The sequence below is a fragment of the Falco rusticolus genome, chromosome 2 (assembly GCF_015220075.1).
Source record: "Falco rusticolus isolate bFalRus1 chromosome 2, bFalRus1.pri, whole genome shotgun sequence".
Classification (NCBI taxonomy): Eukaryota; Metazoa; Chordata; class Aves; order Falconiformes; family Falconidae; genus Falco; species Falco rusticolus.
Window position 1 is genome coordinate 80,403,647 of NC_051188.1, and position 20,884 is coordinate 80,424,530.

A 20,884-nucleotide genomic window follows, 5' to 3' on the forward strand; every position below is an offset into this window, starting at 1 on the left:
TTATTTATTTAAACTTCATAAGCCTTTTGAAAGATACATATGTGTAAAGCATACGCACAGACTTATCTGTTGTTGGCAGTATCCAGTTTCATTAAGTTTTTATTCAAAAATTGTACGAGGCATCAGGAAAAGCCAAATTAAATTACACTTGGATTTAATATGATTTAAAGTTCATCTCCCATCACAATGGCAGTTAAGCACTTAGGCACCTAAAGTGAACAGAAGGAATTTAAGCTGCCTGCTGTACCTCACAACTCACAGTGGTGCCTAAGTTTTCTGCTTAATTTTTGCTTAGCTGCCTGAAGTTTTTTCAACTATGCACACAGAGATGAAAATCTAGGGATGTCACCTCTGGATAAAATGATCTGGCATTCCTAAAACAGGAATTCCTGTGTCACAGTTTCATAAGCAACCCTGTCTATCAGACTTTCCCAGTCCATTCCTAATGGAGACCAACACTACAACTGAGAGAAGAAAGAAAATCAAGCTGTAATGGAGACATCTGGAAAGGAACTGTTTATACAAACTCAATAGCTTTTGAAAAGCTGCCCTCTTAAAGTATGCACAGTTAGGCACTTGAAATCAGCAGTCCCTCCTGAAATTCCTGCTATATATGTATTTTTAGCTTGTGGCTTCTTTATTATTTCCAGTCGTATTTCTTCTACCATACTGGAAGTATTCAGAATTATGGTGATAGGACTTTTTTTAATGCTTGTATAACTCAAAAATGACCAAGTGAAAGCTGAATACACTTTCCCAAAGGAAAAAAAACCAAAAAGTTCTATGCACTAATTTCAGCTTTAACATTAATTAATTTTCAGGTAATTGTTAGAAAGCTGTGTTCATAGTACAGGTTTCTGACTATTTGTCAGTATCAACAGCACAAAACTACAGAGAACACAACAAAGCTGAGAATACTGTAGTAATGATTACAAAGGCAATGTTGAACATTTGGTAAGCTAAGCGGATATTCAGTTAGGTTGGATTTAAAGCATTAACCTCTTCAGGAGATGAATTCTGGCTTTCTTTATCGTCTGTATCACATGCACATTAATGCATTGTGTTGGCATGTGTTTTTTGGTTAAGACCTCAAATTAATTGGAGCTTAAATTCAGGACAGGATGTGTCAACACTAGAAAATAACAGTGTTGTTGCTATATCATGCTTTTGCTTAAGTGACCAATGCTGTTTACCTGCACTCACTGGAGCATGCCCAAATTTTCAAGTAGAGATGAGACCCAATTCAGCATCAGCTTTAAGTCTCCTTGACCTTTGAGCAGCTGACGTTATCGCTGCTCGTGCAGTACCTGCTGTACAAAACTGCAAATGGTTGCCTTGCTTCTGCTCACTCCAGAAGTTAATTGGGGCTTCACTGCAGATGGGAAGTAATGAGGAGCTGCCTTTGGACAGAGACGTTGAACATGACTCAGACACAGCTCAGTACTGAAAACTAACATGGAAATGTCCTCCAGTGATTTCTAACTGATGGTTTGAGAAATGAGAATGAGATTTAGGGAGGGGGGCTATAGCAGGTGCAATGGGTTCAAAAATGATAGATCTCAAAAAAAAGAGTCTCTTCAGGTGGAGAGAAAATCTGCTTCTAACTATATTTGCATTTTCAGAAAAATTGACAAGTGAAGATCAATGTAAGAGACTTTCTTTCCAGCGGATCCTGTAGACCTGTTGGGGTGATCTGAAACAGCTGCTTTGCTGATGCTCTTAAGTAGATTTCACCGCTTTGATATGCCTTAATGTGTCTTGGGCTTTGCTTAATAGAAAAGGCTAGTAGTGCTTTATTTGAAATTGTGCTTCATGCACATAGCAAACACTACTATGCTTCCAGGCTGTGGAAGAGCTCATTTTAAGCCTGGGGATGATAATGTACAAGTATCAGGACAGTTGCTCTCAATTTCACTCCAGAGGTAATGGTCAGCCCTTCACAGAGCTCTCTTACGAGCTGACAAAGAGAAGATGATATTTGCCAGTAAGATGTCAGAACACAGCTGAGTAGGAAGGTGGAAAAGAATTTCTTGGCAAAATTTATAGGCACTACCTTTTGGTTTTGTTTTTTTTTTTCTTCTTGCCATTTCTGAATTCACCATTTTTATTCCCAAACTTTAAATGTATTTCTTTTCTTTTTTTTCTTCTTTATCTCTCTCATGCTAAAATACCCCACGAATGCACCACCCTTTCAGATTTTAGTTTTGATCACTTGATTATTATATGCACAACACTCTCACTGGACACTGCAAGCACGTAAGCACTGCAAAGTAGGACTGCCAGTACATTAAAAAAATACAGAATTTATACTTTGCTGGAGCTAAAATCTGGATAGACCAGAAATGGTCAAGGCAAGCTTAACTGTCCTCCTGTTAGTGATACAATCTGAAAAGCCTTCTGCCTGAAGAAATTATGTTATGCTCTGTTTCTGCAGTCAAACAATCATAAGCTACTTCTATTAGGTCATTTCCTTGAATGAGCTATTTCTTATTTGGAAACAGACTTGTGAGGTATGCTAGAAGTTCACACAGATAAAAAATGGAAGCTGTACTCTATGTGCATCCTTGTGCAAACCCAGAAGTTGCAGAAAAATAAGCTGCAAATACCTGCATACTATCAGTGTGGAAAATGAAGACAAATGAGAGGCTCAGTGCTGGGACCCTTAGAGGAACTCTAAATTGCCTTTGTCCTGCCTCAGTTCTGAGCAACACGAGGCACTGAAATCACCTGCGACTTTCTCCAGGAAGCCACAGAGACTGCTGCAATTTATGGCAGCCTACTATAAGGCTACACCAGCACAGAGGACCAGCCAAAGGTTTTGTGACTAGCCAAGCCGGTGTGGGCTGAGCAGCACTAGATAAGGCTGATCAGAATGGCCAGTAAGAGGCTGTGCTAGAGGAGATAGGGAGAAGAAAAAGCAGCACATGCACCTGACATAAGGGCTGGATCTCTGCTTTGAACTAGACCTCATGTACAACTGGAAACCAGTAGTGAGTTCTGCAATGATAGGAAAAGCACAGCAATCAAGGGGTTTAATGGCACTTTGAGTAAACACAGAATATACAAATTTAGATATTACTTGTGTGTACTTTTCTAAAGTAGGTCATGTTATGATGTTCGGAATGTCACGTAGCGCAGGCAAAAAAGGGGAACATTCGGAACCTCAGTAACTGTTAAACCCACTTTGCTTTAGAGGTCTCCTATAACTATTGAGGGTAGTATTTGGTTTACTGTGATGATCCAGTGAGCACTGTGACTGCTGTCTGTCCATGTTACTGCCTAACATTAGATCTCCTCAAAATCCATATTCTGGAACCAAATAAAAGGAACTGACTTCCAGAGGTAATGAACATATTCACAGTCTTGAACAAAAAGCTTTGAGAGCTGCAAACCCCCACCATCTTGGAAAGTAAACCCAAGTGGCATCAGTAAGGTGTTTGAAGGGTAATGGTAGATACTAGCATTTGAAAATGTTCTTGCAACTGTGAAGTTCTGGCTTGTTGTTTTTTTTTTTTTTAAGTAAAAGATTAGCACCTTCCAAGCTTTGATGCTTCCTCACGCTGCACCCTAGAGAGGAGAGGAAGCCCTGCTCGGCATCACCCACAGAAACCTCACCAAGGCGAATTTCTCCGGCCAGGCCAAACGCAGCTGCTGCAGCCCCTGCACGCAGTCCTGTCACACCCTGAGGAGAACCAGAAGATTCCGAACAAAAACGTTACCTTTCAAGATTTATTTTGAAAAGCAGACCAAACTTGTGATCCCTTGGGTATGTTCTGACCTGCTTCTTTCTGGTACTTGTAGGAACACCAAGATACCGTCGGTCTATGGCGTCATGTTTGTTTGAAATCAAACGGCCGTGGTGGGAGCCCGCTCCCTTGGTGAAGCGCCGCCGTGCCGGCCACCCCCGGCAGGGCACCCCACACCGCCCCGGGGCGGCCCCTGCAGCCGGGAGCCCCCACCCGCCTCTTTTCCCTCATTCGGACCCGGGACTGCGTCTTTATTTATGAACACCGTTATGTAGCGGTTTCCTGCGTTACCGAGAATTTCCGTTATCGATTCCTCACGGTGCCATCTTCGCCCTTCTCCCACACGTATCCCCCCGTCCCTGCGTACGCACCCGGGAGCGCCACTGACAGCCCGCTCACAGCCCCGCGGGCGGCAGCGCCGGGCGCCGGTGGGGCCGGGCCCGCGGGGGGGACGGACGGACGGACGGGGACGCGCACCTCGCTGCCGCCGCGGCCGCGGGACGTGAGCAGCGCGCGCTCCCTCAGGGCAGCCAGCGGCAAAGCGAGCCACGGCTCCCGGGGGCGGCCGCGCCCGGGCAAGGCGGCTCTCCCTCCTCGCAGGGGGGCCGGGGGCAGGCGCCGCCGCCTCTCCCTGAGGCGGGGGAGCGGCGTTTCGGCCGCGGCTGAGCAGGGCGGGGCCGCACTGCCCTCCGCGGTCCCGGCGATCGGGTCCACCGGCTCCCCTCCCCCGCCCGCCGCCAACGGCCAACGGAGGAGCGGGGCGGCGGTGAGGGGCGGCGAGGGGCGCCTCGGGCGGGAGCGGCGACGCCCCCTGGCGGCCGCTCGGTGGCGGGGGCGCAGGCGGCAGCTGGGCGCGGGGCGAGCGGCTCCTCCGCATCGCGTCCCGCTGAGGTGCGGCGAGAGCGGCCGGCGGGGGGTCCCGGCGCGCTGGGCGGGGCGGGGCCGGGCGGGGCCGGCCGGGAGGAGCGGCGGTGGCTGCTACCGCCCCCGCTATCTGACCCGACCTTCCCCCTCCCCTCCTCCTCCGCCCCCCGCCGCCCGGCTCTCCTGCCCCCAGCGGCCCGGGAGGAACTGAACCATCGCCGCACAGGAAGTAGCGGCTGCGGGGAGCAGCGGCGGCGACAGCTGGGGCTGCCGCACTCAATGAGCGAGGCTCCCGCAGCCGCCGCCGCCCGCCCCGCTCGCCCCTTCCCCGCCTCCCGCGGGCAGCGGCGCCGAGCCAGCCCGCCGCCGCCGGGGGGGCACCGCGGACAGCAGCAGGCGGAGGCGGGCAAGGCCGCCCGCCCCGGGCTGGAGGCTGAGGCGGGCAGAGGCAGCTCCGGCTGTTCCCGAGGAGGCGGCGGCGGGGACCGCAGGTTGGTGCCGCTCCGCCGGCGAGAGCGCGGGTGCCGGGCTGCGGGGGGAAGGCGGCGGCTGGCCGTGCCTGGCAGCGCCCCCGGCCTCGGCGCCCCGCACGCTGCCGGCGCGGACGGCGGCGGGGGCTCCGCCGGGCGCCCTCTCGGAAGGCCCCAGCGCGCCGCCCCCCGCTGCGGCGGCGGCAGGAGGAGCCGCACCGGGCCCGGCTCGGTGCGCCGGCCGCGGTGCCGGTGCGGTCGGCAGGCGCAGCCCTTTGTGCGCCGGCGGGCGGCGGGGGGGGGGAGGCGAGCGGGCCGGGCCCGACCTGGGGCGGGGGGGCGGCGGCGCGGCCGGGAAGGGCACGGTGGTCCCGGCGGCGCGGGCGGGCCTCGGCCGAGGGGCACCCTGCCCTCCGGGGGGTGCGGGCTGGCGGCTCGCGGCCGGGAGGATGGCAGCAGGGCTCCCCGCCGGGCGTGAGGGGAGGCTGGGAGAAGGATGGGCGAAAAGTGGGAGAGTGGTTGAAAACAATTAAAAAAAAATAAAATAAAAAAATAGGAGGAAAGCCCGTTTCTGAAGAGCCTGGCTGCACCTGGGCACACGGCTTGCGAGTGCAAAATGGAGAAGAGCAAACCCTATTGATCTGAGAGCGGCAACCAAACTGGATGCAGTTGTGCCTGGATTCTGTTCAGGTGATGCTGATGGGTTTAATAAGCCACTAACCTCATGTGTAGGCATCTAAATCAATAAGCATATCGATTATCCCCTTATAGCTTTTAATACGCTGTATTCTGAGGGAACTTTTGTGTTGAGACTGATACCTATTTGATGCCGCGCTGGTATGTTCTTCTCATGCGATATCTTTTCCTCTTTGAATCTTCATCTGCCTTGAGTATGCAGAGAGCAGGTGTTGAATGAGAAAGCGAAGTGGCAGTTTGTAGTCATCTTGCTTTGTTTGAAGATGTTCCTCCTTCAAAGCAATATTATTATAATCTCATTAACTCATCATGTTATCAAATTAATTTCAAGTCCAAAATAAACTTCATGGCCTTTCCTGCTCTAAGGGAAACAGGCTAGGGTCCAAGATTGCGTGTTTGCCATCAGTGAATTGCTGATACGTACAAGCATGTTTGGGAGTGAAGCCGTAAGCTCTCCACTTGTCTTGGCAGTGTTTATTTTGCGGTGACGCTCTTCACTTGAGGCTCTTTGTTTGAATTACAGATCATTGGGGTGAAATTAAACAATCACAGATAGGTACGTGTATTTGTTACAGTTTTTTCTTTTTCAAGCTTGATTCTACAAGCAGCGAAACCTGTGCAGTTCAATTCATTTTCTTTCGAGACTGTAGCTGTATATGAGATAATGAAGTTAAATGGAGTTGTTGTAACCTGCAGTGAACTTACTTTGCTGTGGTGAGTGCTGGGCTGTTACAGAGCTCCTTGTGCTGTGGACAGGTCAGGCCCTTGAATTGTACACATAAATGTTCTGGTCTTACCTGTAACTTTCACAGGAGCTTTAGCTTTTGGTTCCCTTCTGTGTACTCTGGTCGTCTTCCCCTTCACATCTATTGTTACTGAACCTTCATGATTAAAATTATGTACATTACGTTCAGTAATTTTTTCAGCCTTTTTTAAAGGCAGTCTTATGTACTTTAAGAAAGTGTCACTATATATTTCTCTCTTAATTCCTGCCTTCACCTCTCCACCCTTATATATACAGTTGGAGAAAGCAGGACAGAGGATGGTTGGTCTCCCAGTACAGCTTGAATTCCACAAGCACTAGAAAAACACCTGATGAGATCGTCCCCACTGAGCACAATTAAAATGGCAGGACAGCTTATCGAAGCTTGGTACTGCAGTTTTAACAATACATTGCTGATAGCTCAGTGGAGGATATGTGAGTTGCACCAAACAAGGGCTGGAATCAGAATGAGCTTTAGTTGAGGTAATGTTGGTCAGAAATAAGCATGCTATTTCCTCTTCTCTGCGTGATTTCCTTTATCTCTGAAGAGATGCATTAACAAACAGGACAAAATTCCACTTACAGGGAACTCTACTAGTACAAAGTCTGTGTTCTTTTCCCAGCCAGAGCCAAAGCTTTCTGCTCTGTGTTAATCTTCTTACAAAATGAAACTGTTGCATAGTCCCTTGCTAGCTTCATTTTTTTCCCTCTTCTGCCTCTGTTTGCAGAAAGATGCATTGTTTTCAACTCCTAAATGGTATTTTGTTCACTTACAGAACTATTTTAGAATAATTGGTTTTGAGGGTTATTTTATAGGTAACCAGTGTGAATCTTTATTCTGTTTATTGCTGTTACCTCTAATGAGTTCACCTATACTAAATATATGATAGCCATAAATTATGGTAGGCTGCTTCTGTGCTTTATGCAAATACAAAAAAAAACCACCCCAAGAAAGGTTGCATTCAGTCTTGCTACTTTGGCTTATAAGATCGTAATTCTTGATAGGAATGGCTAAGGTACTGACAAAGAAATGTAGTTATCATCTGTAATGGCTAAAAATGCCCTGTTCTTTCAGTGGATTTTTTTAATGTTAATACTGAGTGTTGGTGCGTGTGTATTAGTCTGTTTATAGTCAGTGCCTGAACAAAGAACAGGTGTCTAGGCAATTGGTACCTTGAGTGTTACAAGATAAAGAACAAAATAAATGACAAAAAGCAAAGGGAACCCAACATTTCACTGTATCTCAGACTGTTCCACTCCCTTCTGGTGCTGATCCCATAGTAATAAGGGGTTCTCTGTCTAAGCTTGTGTTTCAGGGTAATACCTGGGAACTTTTGCTTGTGGGTAGCTCTTAATAAGTAATTGATACCATCCTTTTAAGTAAAACTAAAAGGAAGGGAAAAGCAAGCATTAGATGGCGTTATCTAAATTTCTTGTTTAACTACGATGTTAACCAACATAAAATGAGAAAAAGAATCCCAAGGCCTCTGCTGTGTGCTTGATGAAGATACTCTTAAATGTGTTATGTGAAAATCAGTTTGCCATCTGATGCATGATCATGTCAGAATTCCAGGAGTCAGTACCTAAGTTGGGGACTGATTATTGCTAGGACACAGGCACATATAGGTAAAATCGGGATAATCTAGGAGGTGTTTAATTTCCTGGTGCACCAAACCAATAGTCTGTTTCCTGTTTTGGTTGATTAATTGCAGAAGTCTAATTTTCGCATGGTTCAAAAGGGAACAAACCCTTGCTTACGTATTTTTTTTTATGCTTCTAAAATCAGTGGATACTTATGGTTTACCTGTGGAATTTCCTTGTGCCTAGGAGTGTGCAAGACATGACAGTGATGAGAAGCTAGGCACTTACAGCTGTTACACACAAGTTATAGTAAAAATGAAAGAAATGCTTGTCTTTTGTGTAAAGACCAATTAACGAGTGCTACCTTGGATCTAGTCTTTCACAAGAGCACCTCCTTGTGCTGTGTCTTATCTGTAGCTGTCTAAGTTTGCAGTGGATAGACAACTGTGCAGTGTAGTAGGCAGGACGTTCATTTTGGGAAGCAGGAGGCTTGGGTTCTTGTCCTCATCCAAATAAGTATTAGGTGTTGTAAAAAGGAACAGAGTGCCACAGGGACTCTTTTTCTGCCTGTAAACCCATGTAAAAACCCGAACAGTTTTAGGAGGAGAGTGTGGTGACAGGCTGTGCCAGGGTACCATGGTGCATTACCAGGGAAGTTCTGGGAGGAGGTTGTGATACCTTCCAGGGAAAAGGCATGGAGAGGTGTATTGAAGTGATTTATAGCTCAGATTCTGTGAGGGTGCTGCCCATCACCCGTCAGACTAATGGCCAAAGAGCCGATCAGTCTCGCCTTTGTTTCATGCCTCTGTTTTATGAGGGGGTCAGTATAGTCTTTGCACCCTGAACTTTCCCCTAAGTTGTTGATCTCTGAGACATAAACCTGGGGAAAGCTGGGAGTGGTGGTACATCTGCTTTCTGTGTGCTACTGGTAAATCAACCCAGCTGCTCATGTTGCTTACCCCCACCCCCTTCCATCCCCTCCTCTGTTTGCTATTCTCTGGCACGCGGCTTCCTTCATATATTTTGTAGGGAGAGCTGGCTTGTAATTTTGGGCTGCCACTTCCCCTGGGAATTGGGGAACTTGGGACCTAGGCTCTGTGAGGCTTGCTACTGCAGTGCTGCGTTTTATTTGCACACGCATAGTTGCCAGTTCCTTGGTAGAGAGCTAGGATGAAATAAAGAAAAGAAGAAACTTTCTGTCCCATTTTGGATGGGGAATGAAAGCCAGTGTACTGATTAGTCCTAATACTATTGATTATCTTGCAGTAGTATCGATAATGTGGTGTTTGCTCTCCAAACAAAAGATGTGTTCTATGTCCTAAAGAGTTTAAAGAACCTTTGAAGCTTTGTGTAGTGGAAATGGTAGTTCTGTCAGCCACATCGGCCTTCACCCTGGATACGGCCTTGTTGCTTAATTGAGATTACTGCTGTAGTTTGACTCTGCTCAGAAAAAAAATGCTTATCCTTGAAGCAGGTGTTGAGCTCCCTATGTTTTATGAGAATGAACGGGCATGTAGAGGCCATAAATGTTTGGAGGGAAGTGATAGAAATTTCCTTTTTGGAAGAAGTGGATCCAAGTGTATGGCAGAACGTTTAGAATCCAGCACCTCCTTTCTATTGTGTATTCATGGGGAAAAAAACCCCACCCTCTTAAAAACCTTTACAATGCTTCTGCATCTGTGTTGAGCTCTTTAATGGTCAGGTGTAAGTGGTATGACATTGACCTCATTCTGTGTGTAACACCTCTTCTCTGTGCAGGCAGACTTGCTCACTTGCTGTAAAGGAAGTGGTATTTCAGTGAAATTTTTAGTTGCTTTTTTCCCCCCCTGTTGTTCTCATGCATTAGCATTACTTAGGTAATTATAGCGTGCTTGTTAGGAGCTCTGACAGCCTAAACTGAGTTCTTTGTCAAAAATGCAGTGTTTCCCTTAATTAAGAGAGACTAGAAACAGCACCTGAACCTATTAATTAAATAGTCAAAGTTGATATCTATTTAGGATGTATTAATGAGCAAAACAAAATACATTTCTGATGGAAGTGTTGCCCAGAGTAATTGAGCTTCTGTGAGGATTTTTTGTGTAGAAAAATAATCTATTGGTGCCGCAACTGTCACACATGCGCTGTTGTGCAAAATTCATGTGAGATCTTTCCAAATTCTATGGTACTCAGAACAATAGCCACTATTTCTTCTTCAAAGCTCTTCAGAGATGTTAAATAATCCTTGTGACAACCCTATGAAGTGAGTATTGTAGTAATTTTTTATGGATGGCAAAACAATTAATCGGCATTGTCTCCAACTGCACTGCAAAAGTGGGATTTTCAAAGTGCCTGAGACTTGGCCTGCACTAAAACTTGTGGTTGTGTGAGCAAGGGGTGGGTGAGCGTGTCTTTCTGCCTCTTCTAGCTGTAGCTGTGCTGATGAAAACATTTTTGCAGATGCGCAGTGGTCATCGGCATGCAGGTGCGTACATCAGGCTGGACCCTGTGTGTCCTCATAAAGGATGGATTTAGCTTGTTCTGAATTATTCTGCCCGTGTTACTGGCATCACTTCTTGAAGGAGAGATGTGTGGAGCTGTTGGCTGTGCTTGTGTCTGTAAAGTTCATCCACGTGTGAAAGGTGGGCTGCTCAGACTGACTTCTGAGCTCAGGTTTGCTCATTTGTGGGATGAGGTCCTGGTCAGACTCTTCCTGCTGGGCTCTTGCCAGGCTGGGGTTTCTCAGGGTTACGAGTTGCCTTAAGGCTGGGCTCCTAACTCCCTTTGATCTGAAAAGGCTGCAGACCCAGGTGTTTCCTCCACTATGTGAACACTGGTGGTACCTGCAAGCTGAAGGAGGTCAAGATTACCAGGATGTGAGCTCCTGTTTGGGTCAGACCAACATTGTGGCTTTACTGTGCAGCCTAGCTTTGGTTGCTGAGATATGTGTGTCTCTTCTTCTCCTCCACCAGCTCTGCCTGCTGCCCTTCCAGGAATTATAAATGCCACAGCAGATGGCTTAGGGAGGCAGTGTCTCTAATTACTGTTGCTAGATTTGCCTAAGCTTGACTCTGTACAAAGAATGCTTTTTTTCCCTGGATATTCAAAGTTGTTGGTACTTCAAATGCAGATTCGGTCTTTTCAGGGGAACATTGATGGTGGAAATGTGTGCGTTATGTGCTGGTTCAAAACCAGCCTCTTTCTTCTTAATACACTGATGGTTTAGTGCTACCAGTTATCAGTCTTCTCCCATTGGGACAGCTTTCAGGTTCCTGGTAGGCTAGACTGCTTATGGACCCAAAATTTGGTAATGGCTGACTCACCATTAAGTAACACAGCTGTAATCAGTTTATTTGATAAAGGTTTTACTGCTACCCCACCTGAGCAGAGGTGCGTGGCTATATGATTGACACATGCATCTTTAATGCCTAATGCAAGTGTCCATCTCACGGTGGCAGTTGTGATTGATTGATCCAACGTTACGCTGCACAGTGGTACTTTTCTGCAGGCCCCTCGCTCCAGATGCCTTCTTGCAGCCTTGGGCTCTACCACTGTGTTTGAGCTGAACTTCTCTTGCATCCATCCGTCTGGTGTCTGTGGCCCTTGGGTTATTAATCATATAGCCAGCCTGTGCTTTAAATTTGAGTTGAGAGGACTGACACCAAAGGGAAAGAAAGGTTTTCATTTCTTGAGGTCAGTGAAGGTGCTGTGACCCAAGCCGTGCAGGCTCGCTGAGCAGTGTTGTTTTTCCTTCTGGTGGTCACAGCAGAGGGTGATGCCTCTGGTTCCTCAGACAGCTTCCTGGGGTTGCTTGCGGTACAGAGCGTTGAAGCTGCTCTCTTCCTAGGGAGTATGAGTCTCTCATCTCTATTTCAATTTTTTTTATTCTTTTTAAATTCACTTTGCCTCTGAAGTACTTTTGGCTGAAATTACAAGCAGCAGTGGGAATTTGGGCTAGATTCCAGATTTTTTCTCCCCCCATTTCCAATGACTATCTTCATCACTGGGATCATGGGATTGAGGTGGCTCTCGGTAATTTGTGTTTTGAGGTTTTTATCCTGCCTTTTGCTTTCCTGACCAAGCTACAGCAGGGTGACAGTGCCGTGCATTGTAGCAATTTCTGCTCATAACTAAGTCTTCTAAAACTTGCTAGTGTTTTTCACGTTGAATTTGTGTGTGGTGTCACTTTTATCTGTGGAGAGGGCAACTGCTTGAAAATGCATGTTTCATATATAGCTAGCACTGCAGCAAAGATGTTTACGTGATCTCTCTTAAGAATTGAGATGGCTTAGTCTGAAATGTGATGTAGTCCGAAAAATTCAGTTTGCTTTTTGTCATCTCAAGTTGAATTGGTTTTGATGGCAGAGGCTGAACTGGCTACCTTATCTCTCCAGTTGCATTTCCCCCCAGCATCTTTCTGTCATGATACAAAACCTAGGACTGCCAAATGCTGCTCGATACCTTTCAAGCTTTCCTGCCCAAATACTCATCAGAAAACATTCAGTGAGCCCCCTCCCTGTACTCACTCTGAAAGGATTGAGTTTGCATTCATTTTCTAACAGCCTTACAGTAGCGTGCCTTAAGCTGAGCTCTGAAAGCAGTGGCACTACTTCTGCCTGGAGAAGTGCCTTGGCTGAAAACCACTAGACACTGGGAGGTTAGGTAGCAGCAGGGTTACAACAAGTTTTCCTTGGTCCTCTGCTTTTCTCTAGCCAACACTTGCTGGCTGCTGCCAGGGACATGTCGAGATGGGGTGGACCTTGGCTCTGACCTGGTACAGACATGCTTGTTTGCTGCCTGGGTTCTGCTCAGCCCTAGAAAAAGCATTCAGCGTTGCATTTGAAATTAAAACTTTGGTTAAAAATGGCATTGCTTCAGCTTGCTTGTTGCAGCTGTAGCCATGGCTGTGAATTGAGTGCCATCACTTAATTCATGGGAAAGGTTTTTGGAGTATGTAGTCTAAGAGTGTAAGCATACATACATGTTTAACAGACATATCTTCATTATGATCTTTATACTGCTAGCAAGCTCTCCTGGGTGCAGCTGTGCCTATACCAAAGCCCTCTTGATGGTACTTTTTTTTAATGTATAGCTTTTGCTAGCAACTTAGCAATAAGGAAATAAGTTTTACTGGCTGAAAAGTTTAATTTTAGTCTGTGTACTATAGTTTTTTTATGGTATACTCCAGTACACTGCTGGAGTAGTATATTGGCTTTTCAGTAGCAATATCACGCTGGAGAAAGAGCTGACTGAAGTAGTGGTGATATTAAAGGGAATTTTATGTATTAGCTTGGAAAGCAGGCTTTGTAGCTTTCCAGGATCCAAAGGTATCATTAGCTTTCCTGGAAAAAAATTAGTTTCCTTGTTTTGCTGTTTACGTGATGAACTGGCATTCACAGCATTACCTTGGTTGTATTTCACAGTGAAAAACAGATAGTGTTCATCACTGAAATAACAGGACCTGCTGTATGCAACCCACTATGAGCCTTACCTCATTCAGGTAATCTGACTGTACCTTTGTCTACAGCAAAAGAAAGTGGTACGATCCTTTTCTTTTTCTCTTGCATTGTTTTTTTTTTTCCTGTCAAATTTTTGTGTCCTAAGCCTTAAATGTTTTCAACAAATGCAGTGATCTCAGCATTTATCAAGCACCCCTATTGTGGGTCTGGTTTGAAGGTTGAACCTGTGGTTTTCTTTCAAGGCGTTATGGGTGGAAAGGCAGTACTTTTAAGTCTTATCTGCACTAATTCTTCTGAAGCCAATTCAAAGGTGTCTTGATGGATCCCAAAGGAAGCTGTGAACTACTGGGAAGGTTTATCTATGGGTAGCTTGGCTTGCTGAGCCTGAGAAAGGCAGAGGATGTGTTTTTGTATGAAGGAAACAGGCAGAAGCTTTACTGCACTTGGTGTTGAGTTTGAAGTTAGTGCTGGTTGCTCTTCACACCTGCTGCTGCGAAGGAAGGCACGTCTATTGAGGACATGATTGGGTTTATAATGGGAGAGTGAAGACTTGCTTTTCAGTGAAGGAACATACAAAAAGAATGTGGGTTTCAGACTGGTTTAATGAGCACTTCCTTAGTTGATTTGATTTATTTTAATAAAACTTTGCCTAGATAGCTTTTTTAATTGAATATTTAAGGAAGTTGAAAGCAGGCATTTTACTGTCTCTTTAATTTGTGCTGATACGTGGTTTAGCATAATTATTTTTTAATGTCCCTTTTAAAAGTATGGTGCCCTCATCCTTTTGACCCTCCTCCTTCAAGAAAAAGTGGATTTAATTTGTTTGAAGAGAAAGGTCTACTGTATCACAACTCTGTGACAAGGAGGCAGGGGCGGGGGGGGAGTGTGTGAGCTTGGTGAAAAAATTGCTGGCTTTTAAAGTGGTGGGTTCAGGCCAAAAAGCTTTTAAGAATGGTTTGAAGCTTACTGTGGCATCTGTAAGCTCCCTGAACCTCAGGAATTCAGTTCTAAAGATGAACCTTGTGGCATTACAGAGATGCTTATTTTAGGTCACCCAGTAAAAACCAACTTACAGCTTTCTTTTTTTTTTTTTTTTTACCCCTGCTCTTCCAGCAGGCCTGTCCTTTTCTTGTTGATTGTCATTAACTTTCCTGAGACCTGGGTCCCTAAAGAGGGAACAGAGCCATATTCTTGTGTCTTCAGGCTTCTGTCTGATCCAGTGTGGGGAGCAGTAGAATAGTGGAGTAGTCCTGGGAGGGAGCGTTTTGGTTGCCACAGGGCAGATAAAACTGGCTGCTTACCGCCTGTTTAGTTGGCTCCTTGCTCCTCCACAGTGTGATAGGAATATCAACACTGAAAAAAGCTTGGCAGCACCTTTTCTAGTGGGATTGCAATTTAGTCTGCAAGGAGTCGTCTGCTGGTACTCTTAATCTCTCTCTGAATAAGATCAACCGCAGCAGCCTCAGTTTTCGGTGATATCATTGCCTCCATTCATTTGTGCCTTTGTTTATGCTGGAGTCTCTTCTTTAATGCTTTTCATTAATGCAGCTACGTTAGCCAAACATCTAAGGCGAAAGAAGGCCTCAGGTTTGCCTGTATTCCTGTCAAATACCTGTTTTGATAATAACCAAAAATGTAGTGCTTCCACTTAACAGTTTGAAAACTTGAATGAGTTAGTCTTCGGTGGTTGCAAAAAAAACCCAAATATCAAACAAAAACCCAACACGCAACCCCAATGCCAAACCCTTCTCTTATTTCTGACCTGAAAAAAAAAAAAAAAGCAAACATGCTAGATGGGTATGCACGCACACTCCTGCAGAATGGCTCTACTCAGCATGAGCTGGACTAGGCATGCAACTGAAGGCATCACTTTTAAGAAACACCTTTTCCTGCAAACAAAGCTGTAAGAAAAATTGAGTGAAAAAATTCACAGGGATGTCTAGAAAACATTACCAAATGGAAGGTTTACAGGATGAAGGTTGTTCTATGTGGAGAACACCTGACAACCTGCTGCAAGAGGAGAAGGGAGTGAACTGCTCTCCGTGCCCACTGTAGAGAGGACAAGTTAGGGATTTAAGATGCAGAAGGGAGAGCTGGAAAGCTTTGGGAAAAGCTTTCTGTTGCCAAACGGGAGTTGTGAAATCTCTGTTGCTGGAAAGAACTCAAGAAGAAAAGATCCTGGCAGATGCCTGTAGGAAGGGTTGGGCTTTGGTGCTCCTGCAGCGGGGACTGGAGTGCTGGGACCCTGGTGGGAAACGCGCCCTTATGAGATGTGGGCAAGGGGCAGGGAGGAACCAGGGAACTTAAGTTCTGGCCATCCCTCCTCATCACTTACGTTACCATGCAAAAAATGGGCAGAGGGGGACATGACAAGAAATCAGTGGTCATGGTGAAGAAAATTTAAAAGTGATGGAGAGGCTTAGCTGTGAAAGTTTGGGGACAGCTTAAGTTAGGTGACCTTTTGAAATCCCCTTCACCTGTGCACACTACAGTTTTAGTTTGGTAGATATTCATGCTGCAAGCCTGCTCTGCTCTAGGAGCCTCACATGCTGTGAATTGCAGCACAGGACAACACTGATCAATCTGTGTGTCAGACAAAATCATCCCAGGAAGGATACTGGTATTTTTGGTTTTTCTGACAGAACATCCTTTTAGTTGATGGCTGCTTCGTATCTTCCTCTTTAAGTATATGAAACAATTCACTTGCTGTCCATGTGTGTTTCATGCAGAAGGTGGAGCAAAGCCCTGAAGATGTTGACTTTAGAGATGAGCCTCAAAACTGGAGCCTGAACCATAAAGACCTTGGTGCCTCTTTCCTTTGGTTTGCTATTCTGTTAGCTCTTTGGCTCTCGGTGAATTTCTGTGGCACAGGATTAATTCCTGAAGACCAGCCAAAATACCTTGGAGTTGCTCTGGCCAGAAGCGGTAACTACCAGCAATGCATGGACGGCAATAAACAAAAGCTGAAAGGCTGGGTAAACCTCATTCAGAAGCTAGCCAGTATGTGCCTGCAGAATTTAAATGCAGGCTCTGGTTTTCTCTACAACAGAGTACTGCTTGCCTTTTTGATATTACAGCCATTGCATGAAGCTGGTGGGTGCTGAAGTAGTTTTGCAGAATGATAAGCAATGAATTAAAATCTGAGTCAAATTCCTGGCTCCCTGTACTGGCAAATGCTTCTCTAGCAAGTATTAGAGATGAAGTACCAGAAAAATTTGTGGACTGTGATGGTCTGTCACTCTGTATGAACAGAAAAGAAATACTGTCTGGGTTTGTGAAATGCTTTCTTTTACATGGTATGCCCAAAATTGTTTGGCAGGATGTATGGTCTTTGTGTGTTGGTAAACCACAGGCAATCTAGGATGCTCCACACAAGAAACTTCTTGTTCTTTGAGTTCTCTCCCTAGCAATGGACAGTGCGTAACCTTGACAATGCTAAGCTGTCATCGACTGTGTCTGAAAAACCTCATCAGAAGTGTGTTTATCTTTAATATAAATGAAACACAACGTACCTCCTTAAGACCATGAGGAACTTCAGTTTTCCCGTCACTGACTATGGATCGTGTGCCTAGGTAGCAGAGAGAGAACTAAAATAAATTGAGCCTCTGTTGAATGACTCAATAGCTGTTGGGGGAATTTGTAATGTGCTGCTTTTTAAAATGCCATATGCTCTTATGAGAGGGGAGACCTGCTGTCTTTCTGCCTTAATTCCAGGACAGTGTTAAAATGGGATTCTGTATGTTGGAAGCATTTTGGATGTTACTGTTTGCTAAATGGACCCCATATCTTAGAAAACTCCATCTTTTGTAGGTAACGTAGTATTGGAGTTCACAAATCTGACGTAATCTGGTGGAGTTACACCTATGAGAGAGGGTGTGAACAGCAGAGAGCCATACTTGCGTTTTGCAGTATGCATTTTCTCTGGCTAGCCAGTGAGTCTCCGTTAGTTATGTTCTTCTAAACCTAAGAATAATTTTCAATTTGTTATACAAATTAAAAAAACACTGCACTGATACCGGCCCTCCCTGCAGGGGTGTCTGACAGCAGTTGTGTTCAATAGGTCATAGCAGCACTGACCATGTGCAACTTGGTTATAAAGTGGGGATTTTTTTCCCCTCTGATTTTTTTTGCTTGAAACTTTAGCTTGCAGATGTTCTCTGGAAGAGTGTTGATTTCTTCAGGCAGGTGAATTTGTGCATCTCCAGTTTACCTTGATCTCTTGGTGTAATTTTCTCTTGTTCATCTCCACTTCTTCATTATTTCATCCACTTAATGTGGGTTTTGTTAGGCTCTTTTTAAGCATTTAATTCAGTTGCCAAATTAACAGTAAGGAACAGGTAAGTTTAATGCTGCGTTGCATGGCAGATGAAGTATTAGCAATGCTTAATCTTTGTGTATTTTGGTTTTGTACTTCCACTGTAATTAGATCAGTTTTTGTTTGTTGTACCTCTAAACATTTTTCTTTTATACTAGGCATATTTGGGGAAGGGAGGGGAAAAAGGAGGAGCATTAGGGGAGTTTAACTGTTCCTGGATTTTCTTGGATTTACCTTTAGGTAAGCTTGTCTGCCTTGGGGGCTGTGGTTCTTTCCTTCCTCAGTCCATTGTAGGATTAGGTAGGTAGCCAGCAAGCCTGAATGTAACATGTCCATGTTCGGGTAGATGCTGCCGTTATTTCAGCTATGTACCAAGCCAGCAGGTTTTGGAAAGGGTCTGGGTTGAAATAGAGGAGGGAGTAGGGGTGGGGTGGGGTGGCTGTGCGGGTTCATCTGTTCAAACCGTCACTTTCTGGGACTGCCTGTGCCTGCTGTGCTCCAAATTCCTACAGTGCATCTCTCACAGCCTTGCTTACTGCTTCTTGGGGTCTGTCTTTCACATCTTGAATTTGCTGTTTGTCAGATTTCTTTATTTCCCCACCGTGAACTCTTGGGGTTGTTTCTGCTGCTTCTTCCCCACGGTACCCTGCTGAGGCACTTTCCGCTGCCCTCGCAGAGGGTGGGAGGCTAGGACTGCTCTCCGGAGGGCTCTTGCAGCCATTTCTTAGCAGCTGTCCATTTTTTAGGATGGCAGTATCTCTTTTTCTCCGCAGTGCGAGTTTTCTGCTTCAGGTCTGGATTCAATCCTGATTTATGTAGCGATCCTATCTTAAGACTTGTTCAGATGTTAACGTAGCACAGCCAGCTTTGCAGTTCTTGTGATGGAAGTGATAGTTCCCGTGCATGGAGGAAGCTGTGTGAGCTTGCTGAAGACCCTGGTTATATTGGCCAGTTCTTGACTGCAGCCTTCTTAGTTGTTTGGTGAAGGGTTATTTTGGGACGAAGAATGTAATTGGGTCAAAAATCAAACTTCAGCCAAGGATGATTTATTTCGTATGGGTATGTTTTGGTTGTTGGGAATCACTCACAACAGAAGTTGGAGGAATTGAAATGTTCAAACTAATTTTTACTAGTGGTCTTTCCTGTTGGCAGTAATTGGCTTTCCTGACATGGTTTCATTTCAGATTCCTGAACACTAATTTCTGTTTCATATTAAACATATTTTTGACTGTCTTAACAAAAATGCTTTGGTGAAAGTAATAAAGTCCAAAGGTGGAACAAAAACATTTCCTTTTGGCTTAGTGTTTTTTCTGTGGATCAGCTGTGGCTGTGTCTTGTTTTGACCTATTTCATTCCTGGTATGAATTTGAAATTTCAAGTCCTGCCAGTGAGTAAACTTAATAAAACACTTGGATAAGGTAAATTTGGAGTAATTGGAGTACTTGGAATCTTAAGCCATGCCACAGTCACCTTTGTGCACAGGTCATTCCCATCAGTAATCGTAGTGGCCTTGGAGAACAGCATTAGCAGCTCCATGCAGGTAGAAAATGGTTTCTGAAAGTTTGCGTATCAGGTATTTAATGTCTACAGTTAACATCTTCGATACCTAAAACCTGAGATTTTTAGTTCCTAGTGTACTCTTCTATATTGGAGCCTGATTTTGCTCTTTTCTTAATGAAAAGAAACTGTCATGATCTCTCATAAGGCGATAGCAGGGGATAGTATTGTTAATCACTTGATATATTTTGAAAGCCTAGTGCTTTCATGCTGCTATCTTCTGGTTGCCTTCTGCGCAGCTCAGCTTTTAATATGTGCTCTTCCTCTCATGGTTGCTGTTCTCAAAAGTTTCTTCAGTTATTTGTTGGACAGATACCATGCAAAGTATTCTAAATGTTTCCTCTGAGAAAGCAACTTTCTTTTCTGCACACTGAAACAATGTGGCCATCCACCAAATGAAGTGGCTGGAAGGGGGTGGGATGTACAGGCTGGGCTAGTTCTAAAGCTAGTTGTAGCTTCCCTGCTTTAGTTACATGCTGTAGACACTAGTGGGTTGACTCAGGTATCTGAACATCTGATGTCAGTTTGGGCATCCTGCAGGGTATTTCTCCTGGCCTGGAGCCACCACTCTCAAAGGGTATAGGTTTTCCAGTGGTCTGGTGTTACATCTGCAAGGCCCTTGTGGATGTTGTGGATTTACCTTGGAAACATCTAAAAATGACACTTGCTGCCTGCGTTTAGAAACTTAGATCTTTTCCATAAGTGTTGGTAACAATTTTGAGGAAAAACTTTCTTCTGCCTGTTAACCTAGAAGCCTTCATTACTGATGTACTTTTCCTCAAACTTCAGTTGTCTTTTCACTTTCTTGCCTCAGTGTTTGTATTTAAAGCCAAAACCTTTAAGTATCAATAAGTAGATACAACCAGATGTCAGTGTGTGGATTCAGCTGGATACTATTTGACTCTCATGAAGATGTAATTTCATAGCTGTAAGGCTTCTTAAAATTACTCTCAATTGAAGATGGAGTAATCTGTAATAATGTTGCATGTATTCAATGCTGTAAAAATGCAGGTGCGTAAATGTATGAATAGTTTGCCTTCAAAGACGGATACTTACAGGATTGCAAGTGCTATAAACCTTAATATTTTCATTGTTGGCAGGATCAAGTTTTTTATTATGCATTGGTTTCTAGGCTGCTGAGCAAAGTAGTGTCTGATTGTTTGCAGTCATCCTTATTCCTGGCCCACAGCGTCATAGCCGTTTCAATGAAATAGCATGCCTCTGCTTTGATGAAGGCAAAATGAGTAAAGTAGTTATTGGTACAGTGAGGTTTTATTTTTTCCTAGTTTCCCCAGTGTCCATTAGCACAGTACTTCCAAACAAATAAAGTGAAATACTATGTGATAGCTTTGTAATAACTCTGATACTCTCCAGAAACAAAAGAAAATCTCTCCAGAGGGTTTCCAGCTTTGGAAAAATATTTGTCATGTGAAAAGCAAGGCCATTCCCTAGCAAAA

The 20,884-nt window shown here is 44.8% G+C and overlaps 1 protein-coding gene across 6 annotated transcripts in view; it reads left to right on the forward strand.

Annotated features, from left to right (window-relative positions):
- Nucleotides 1–4,853: 4,853 nt before the first annotated feature.
- Nucleotides 4,854–20,884, forward strand: part of AGPAT3 (1-acylglycerol-3-phosphate O-acyltransferase 3) — a 94,084-nt gene continuing 78,053 nt past the window's right edge. For 3 of the 6 annotated variants that reach the window (XM_037376709.1, XM_037376711.1, XM_037376712.1), the window contains exons 1-2: nt 5,004–5,101; nt 5,637–5,770. The gene's annotated coding sequence lies outside the window, so the exon portion shown is untranslated. Of the gene's footprint in view, nt 5,102–5,636; nt 5,771–20,884 lie in introns of all 6 variants that reach the window. The other 3 variants (XM_037376717.1, XM_037376713.1, XM_037376710.1) reach the window with 3 other exon arrangements.